This window comes from Cnephaeus nilssonii (assembly GCF_951640355.1).
Source record: "Cnephaeus nilssonii genome assembly, chromosome: 24".
Lineage (NCBI taxonomy): Eukaryota > Metazoa > Chordata > Mammalia > Chiroptera > Vespertilionidae > Cnephaeus > Cnephaeus nilssonii.
This window is the reverse complement of record NC_137095.1, coordinates 11,101,380-11,107,379: the sequence shown is the minus strand read 5'-3', so window position 1 is coordinate 11,107,379 and position 6,000 is coordinate 11,101,380. Positions and strand designations below refer to the sequence as shown.

Below are 6,000 nucleotides of genomic sequence, written 5' to 3'. Positions count from 1 at the left end.
TATTTCCCCGGTCGGAAATGCGGCCTTTCCCAAAGCAGTGGGGAAACCTAGGTGTGTCCTAGGCCTCAGGTTGCCCGGAGCCCGCTGCTAACGTGATTCAGGTTATTTCCTGCTGCTGAGGCCTTAGGGTCCTCCCCTGAAGCCAGGGATGGTATGAACTGCCTCCCTCATGTCTGAAAATCAAATGTGACCATGTCATATGCCACGTGCGCACGCAGCCCCACTTCTAGGGGTTGCCTGGCTCGGTACCTCTTGCCAGGGTCGTGGTGGTAAAAACGGAGCCTGCTAGCCCCAGCCGGTTTGGCTCAGCGGATAGAGTGTCGGCCTGCGGACTGAAGGGTCCCTGGTTCCATTCTTGTCAAGGGCACATGCCCAGGTTGCAGGCTCATCTCCAGTGTGGGGCGTGCAGGAGGCAGCCAATCAGCGGTTCTCTCTCATCATTGATCCCTCTCTCCCTCTCCCTTCCTCTCTGAAATCAATAATTTGTTTTTTTAAGGAGGCTGCTATGTCACCATGGACCCTTCAGGGACCTATGGGAGCAAGGACCAGAGAAGGCAAACTCCAAAGCGACTTAGAGTGTGCAAACCGCACCTGTCCCCTTGCCTGACTTTGAACCAAAGCGCGGGGGAATTGCAGTCCCCCAGTCTCGGCCATACCTTTGGGCACCCCTTCTTTCCCAAGGAGCCAGCCCAGACTACAGGGCTCCCATCATCCTTCCCTCTGCGCCCAGCGGGGCGCCCCGAACCCGGCCGCGGCGGCGCTTCTTGCATCAGCTGGAGCGAAGGCGGCGCGCCCTCCGCTCCCGGGCGCTGGAGGCGGCAAGGTGACGCGGCCGCCTCCTCCCTCCGAGGGCGGGGCTGCCTGCGGGGGCCGAGGAAGTGGGGCGGCCCCGGCGGTGCCCCCGCCCCCGCTGCGTCCGGGCGTCGGAGGCGACGGCGGCGCAGGTCCCGCGCACGTGAGGGGCGCCCGGAGCCCCCAGTGCCGCCGGGACGCGGCCCCGGATCCCGGACAGGTGAGGGCGGGGCGCGGCTCACCTGGGCGCGCGCGGGCGGGCGGGCACCGGGGTCCCGGCCAGCTCCCTCCTGCGGGCGGGCTGCACCTCTCAGCCGAAGTGGGGACATGGGGGCCGGGGAGGGGACTCGGAGGAGCTACCGCCGGGGACTTGCTGGCTCAGGGCCTGAGGGTGCTGAGCGCGGGAGGCGGGAACCCGAGGCGCGGGTGCCGGGAGCGCACGCGGCGGTGGGGACCTGCCCCGCGTCGGGTAGGACACATCGGGTCTCCTGGCGGCTGCGGAGTGGCCACCGCCACCTCCACCTTCACCTCCACCGTCGGGACAGTCTACAGAGGTGAGCCCCTCACTTGGGTGGGATCCGATGCGGTGCCCTCGGGGGGACCCGGAGATTCCACTCTGGTCCCCTCCGCAGACCTTGGCTCAGCGCCACCACAGCAGAAAGCCTTGCCCTTGTGGGGGTTCCAGTGCGTTGTCACATTAGAAAAGAAAAAGAAAAAAAAAAAAGAAGTGATGGTGAAGGTGAGGAAATTGCTTTCGCAATGAGTTCCCCAGCGCGCTGGCCATTTGTTAGGCAAATAGCGCGCAGGTGGCTTTTAGAAAGGGTCTCCTTTCTCCAAAGCGGGTTCGAACCTGCCAAGTGTGAGGGCTTCACCGCGGCCAGATGCTTCCCTGATTGTGTTTGGAGGTGACCTTTGCGGAGGGCACTTCCAGGGGCCAGACCGCTCAGAAGACCTGCCTCGGGGACACCCCGAGTCGCAAACAGGGCCGGGGAGTGTGATTTCCACTCGCATTCATTTCCCACCTGGGTCAGCAGCCTTTCCATTGAGCAAATATTTGCTGTGCGTCTGTTGGGGGCCGGGGGAGGGGGGGGGGGAAACCTCTGAGCCAGCCAGGCGTGTGTGCGCAGGTGTTGACACAAAGGGGGAGGGTCAGGGCGCTCCTTCCGCGCAGGTGGAGGTTTGGAGAGACCAAGGATGGGCTCATTGAGCGTTTGCTTCTTCCACGTTGCAAGAATCGACGGTCATGAGCATTGAAAGGCAGGGAGAAGGTACAGCTAAGAAGGTCATCGGCCTGGCCTGACATCCAAAGTGACAGGGAGGATCCAAACCACCCTTAAATAAGGTTTTAAGCATCAGCCCTTTGTCCAGGGCCCGCACTAGGCCCTTTAACTCGTTGCATAAAGTATGCAAGGTAGATATTATTACTCCCCCTGTACGGAAGGGAAACGGAGGCAGGGAAGTAGCTGGCTCTTTGTTCCGGGTAACTGGTAGACCTGGGCATTGAATGTGGATATTTCTGACTGGGGGACCCATGCGCTTTCTCTATGCCATGCTGCTGGGAGATGGCACATCTGGAAGATTGCATGGCAGTGAGAATTTAAACTTACCTTCGCCAACTGTCCACATGCTGGGAGTTGAAGTAATAACTTCATGAATATAATGAGCACTTTTTTTTTTTTATTCTACTCCTGAGGTTGAACCATGACCAGTCCGGGGCAAGAAGAACAGCTATTTTTAATAATAAGATGTATTCTGTGTCATCCTTCACATATTTTTAAGGCCCTAATATATCCAAGCAGGGGAAAGTATGTATTCCTTGTGTATCACGCATTGAAGTTACAGCGGATTTTCATATTATTCATGTGCTTGATCTAATGCAGCCTGATTTATATCATATCTATAAATTTGCAATCTGTAGATACTATATGTAAATCAACTTGATTTTACATCATATGTATTTATATATGACTTACATAAACTTATACAAGTTATAAGTTTATATTAGTTATATGAATCAGCTTGACTTTACATAATTCAGCTTGATTTCTTCCATAGTTTCCAGGTGAATAGAGAATGGTGTTGTCCCCTAGAAAGGACATTATGTTTATGTAAAAATCTAGAATCAGGTATCGATAATGATAGCTAATATTTATATGAAAAGATGTAGCCATTTTTCCTTAAATCTGTCTCTGGAAAGCTAGACTGCTAAACTTATTTGCAAAGAAATCCTAAAATCCCTAATTTAGTGTGTGAGTCCCGGATCTATAACAACTGACAATTTCTTTATGTGTGTGTACACCCCAAAAGCGATTTTCCAATTAAAATGACTGTATTGTGTGGGATGAATGTGAAAATAGTGCTTAGCATTTTAATTAATATCTCCTGACACAGGAGAACACTTGCTTTCTTAAACCCTTCCTTATAATCATTGCTGATTGCACACAAAAATTGAGGGATTTTATATTTAAACTAGAGGCCCAGTGCACGAAATTTTTACAAGGGCCTCGGCCGGTGGTTCTGCTGTTTGGTCTAATTAGCATATTAGCTCTTTATTCTGTAGGATTAGCAGCAGGAGTTGAAGAAAGTGGTTTTTGTCGAAGCAAGTTTTTATGCCTGTGTTGGGAGGATCAGACAGGCTGTCCTGCCTGGATCTTGCTTTTGACCCGTGACCTTGATAACACACCTGGAACTCTCGTTTAGAAGCATTTGAAATCCTGCCTGGAAGGTGTTTATAAAGGTGTGATTGGGCCCTAGCTGGTTTGGCTCGGTGGATACAGTGTCAGCCTGCGGAGTGAAGGGTCCTGGGTTCCATTCCGGTCGGGGGCACATGCCTGGGTTGTGGGTTCGATCCCCAGTGGGGGGGCATGCAGGAGGTAGCCGGTCCATGATTCTCTGCCATCATTGATATTTCTCTCTCTCCCTCTCCCTTCCTCTCTGAAATCAATTAAAAATCTAGTAGGGAAAAAAAAAAGGGTGTGGTTGGCTTGGTTAAGATGCTGTCATTGGAGGGCAGGGTGAGTGACGAACTGGAGAAAACCCAACATGCCACAGAGGAGGAGTGTGGACGGGTGGGCCCAGATTTTGTGAGCCCTAAATGGTAGACACCTGGAACGAATCCGAAATAACCTTGAATGGAAACTGTAATGGAAGAAAAAAACAATGTGTTTAAGGTGAACACATTTGTGATCCTCTCTTGAGAAAAACACTACAAAGTTAGTGGTGACCGGGAATCCGTCTTTAGAAAGAGAAAGAGAGATGACAGTTCGCTGGAGGGCTCCCTCTCTGAGGTCTTTGTGGGCCATTTACCAGAAATGCTTACCCAGAAGGGCTTCCTGATTGCAGCCTCGCTTCCCCTGCCCCCAGGCACTCGGCGGGAGGGGGCGGGGTGGGCGCAGCCTGTGCCTGGGAGAAGCCGGAAGCCACGCTCCATCCCCTTGCAGGAGTGACAGGTACCTGGAGGCAGAGGACTCAGGGCCCATTGCTCATGGAGGGGACTGCTAGCTGGGGCGGAGGGACCAGGGGGGGTCCTGGGCTCATGGGGGCCTGGGCACTTCCTGTCCAGCCAACAGTTCTGAGACAAAGGCCCCCAGGCTGGTCTCCATGGTGGCTGGTTCTCTAGGGGGGCCTGGGGCTCCCCGTCACCATTTGTTGAGGGTTCTCTTTGTCCTGGGCACTGAGTCAGACGAGTCCTGATTGCCAGGGGGGGATCCTGGTCTCATGGAGCTGCTTTATTTATTTGTTTATTTTTATTGATTTCAGAGAGGGAAGGAGAGGGAGAGAGAAAAGCATCCATGATGAGAGAGAATCATGGCTCAGCTGCCTCCTGCACGTCCCCTCCTGGGGATGGAGACCACAAACTGGGCATGTGCCCTGACCGGGAATCGAACCGTGACCTCCTGGTTCATAGCTCGAGGCTCAACCCCTGAGCCAAGCCAGCCGGGCTCATAGAGCTGGTTTCCCTGAGCACCGTCCAGTGTTTGGGGAGCCCCCGGGTGTTCGGAGGGCCCCCGGGTGTGTGAAGGGTCCTGGGCGTTCAGGCCACCCCCACACCCCCCACGGATGCAGCGAGGCCCTCAGTGTTTCTCAATGTGCCTTCCAAACCCCAGCACCCACACACCTGAGGTTACCCGGTTGGAAATGTGTGTCCCCGGCCCCACTCCAGCCCCAGGTCGGAAGCTCCGGGTGTGGGCCACCTGAGTTCTCCCAGAGGCCTTCCTTCCAGATGCTTCTGGAGCTAATGAATGGGAACCGCAGCCCCTCCCCCTGTGGAGAGGGAAGGGAGGGAAGGGATGAATGCGGGGCTGATCTGTCATGATGGTGATAGAGTTATCATTTACATTCCTGTCGCTGACATTTAGTGGGCTTGGCCGGGCATTGTGCTAAGGATTATTAGCTCTTTTCATCGTTAACACAATCCTACCAGGCAGGGCTCTGATCACCTCCAATTCAATGTGGAGAAACTGAGGCACAGAGACGGGCAGGGGCGTGCCCCAGGTGCCAGGGCTGTAAGGATGCCGGTGCAGGCCGGCTGGGCCCTCCCCGGGGACAGCTTGCAGGAGGTGCTGGTCCTGTGTGGGTATTTTGGCCTAGGTCTGGAAGGCAGGCCTGAGGCTGATGGGAATGGCGGTCCTGAGCTGGCACATAAGCTTGCTCACCTCTTGGGGTTCGCACGCTTTTCTTTAGGGGCGCACTGCCGGAACATCGGAGGGGAAGGGCGTTCCGTCATTTCCTCCTACTGCAAATTTTTAAAGTTTCACAAGCGAGCGGACACGATTGCGTATAGCGGTTGCACAACATTGAGTTGCTCTCCCCGCGTGACCGTGGGCTCCCCGGGGTTCCCCAGTGGCTGGCAGTGGACGATGGCCTTGTTTCAGAATGCGGGGTTTCACCCTAAAGGCCAACCCCCTGCCCAGGGCACACGCGGACTTGAAGGTGAAGGTGTGTGTGTTTTTAAAGTATTTTTAAACATTTCTTATTTTTATTGATCTCAGAGAGGAAGGGAGAGGGAGATAGAAAAACATCAGTGATGAGAGAGAATCACTGATCGGCTGCCTCCTGCACGCCCCTCACTGGGGATCGAGCCCGCAACCCAGGCATGTGGCCCTTGACCAGAATCGAACCCGGGATCCTTCAGTCCACAGGCCGGCGCTCTGTCCACTGAGCAACACCGGCTAGGGCAGTGATGGTGTGTTTTGAAAGAACCTAGAA

At 54.6% G+C, this 6,000-nt stretch overlaps 1 protein-coding gene across 1 annotated transcript in view; it reads left to right on the top strand.

The window, feature by feature from the left end:
• The first annotated feature begins 916 nt into the window (after positions 1–916).
• The window catches only part of MCTP2 (multiple C2 and transmembrane domain containing 2), a 143,952-nt gene continuing 138,868 nt past the window's right edge, over positions 917–6,000 (top strand). The window contains exon 1 of the mRNA XM_079763895.1: positions 917–1,012. The gene's annotated coding sequence lies outside the window, so the exon portion shown is untranslated. The remainder of the gene's footprint in view (positions 1,013–6,000) is intronic.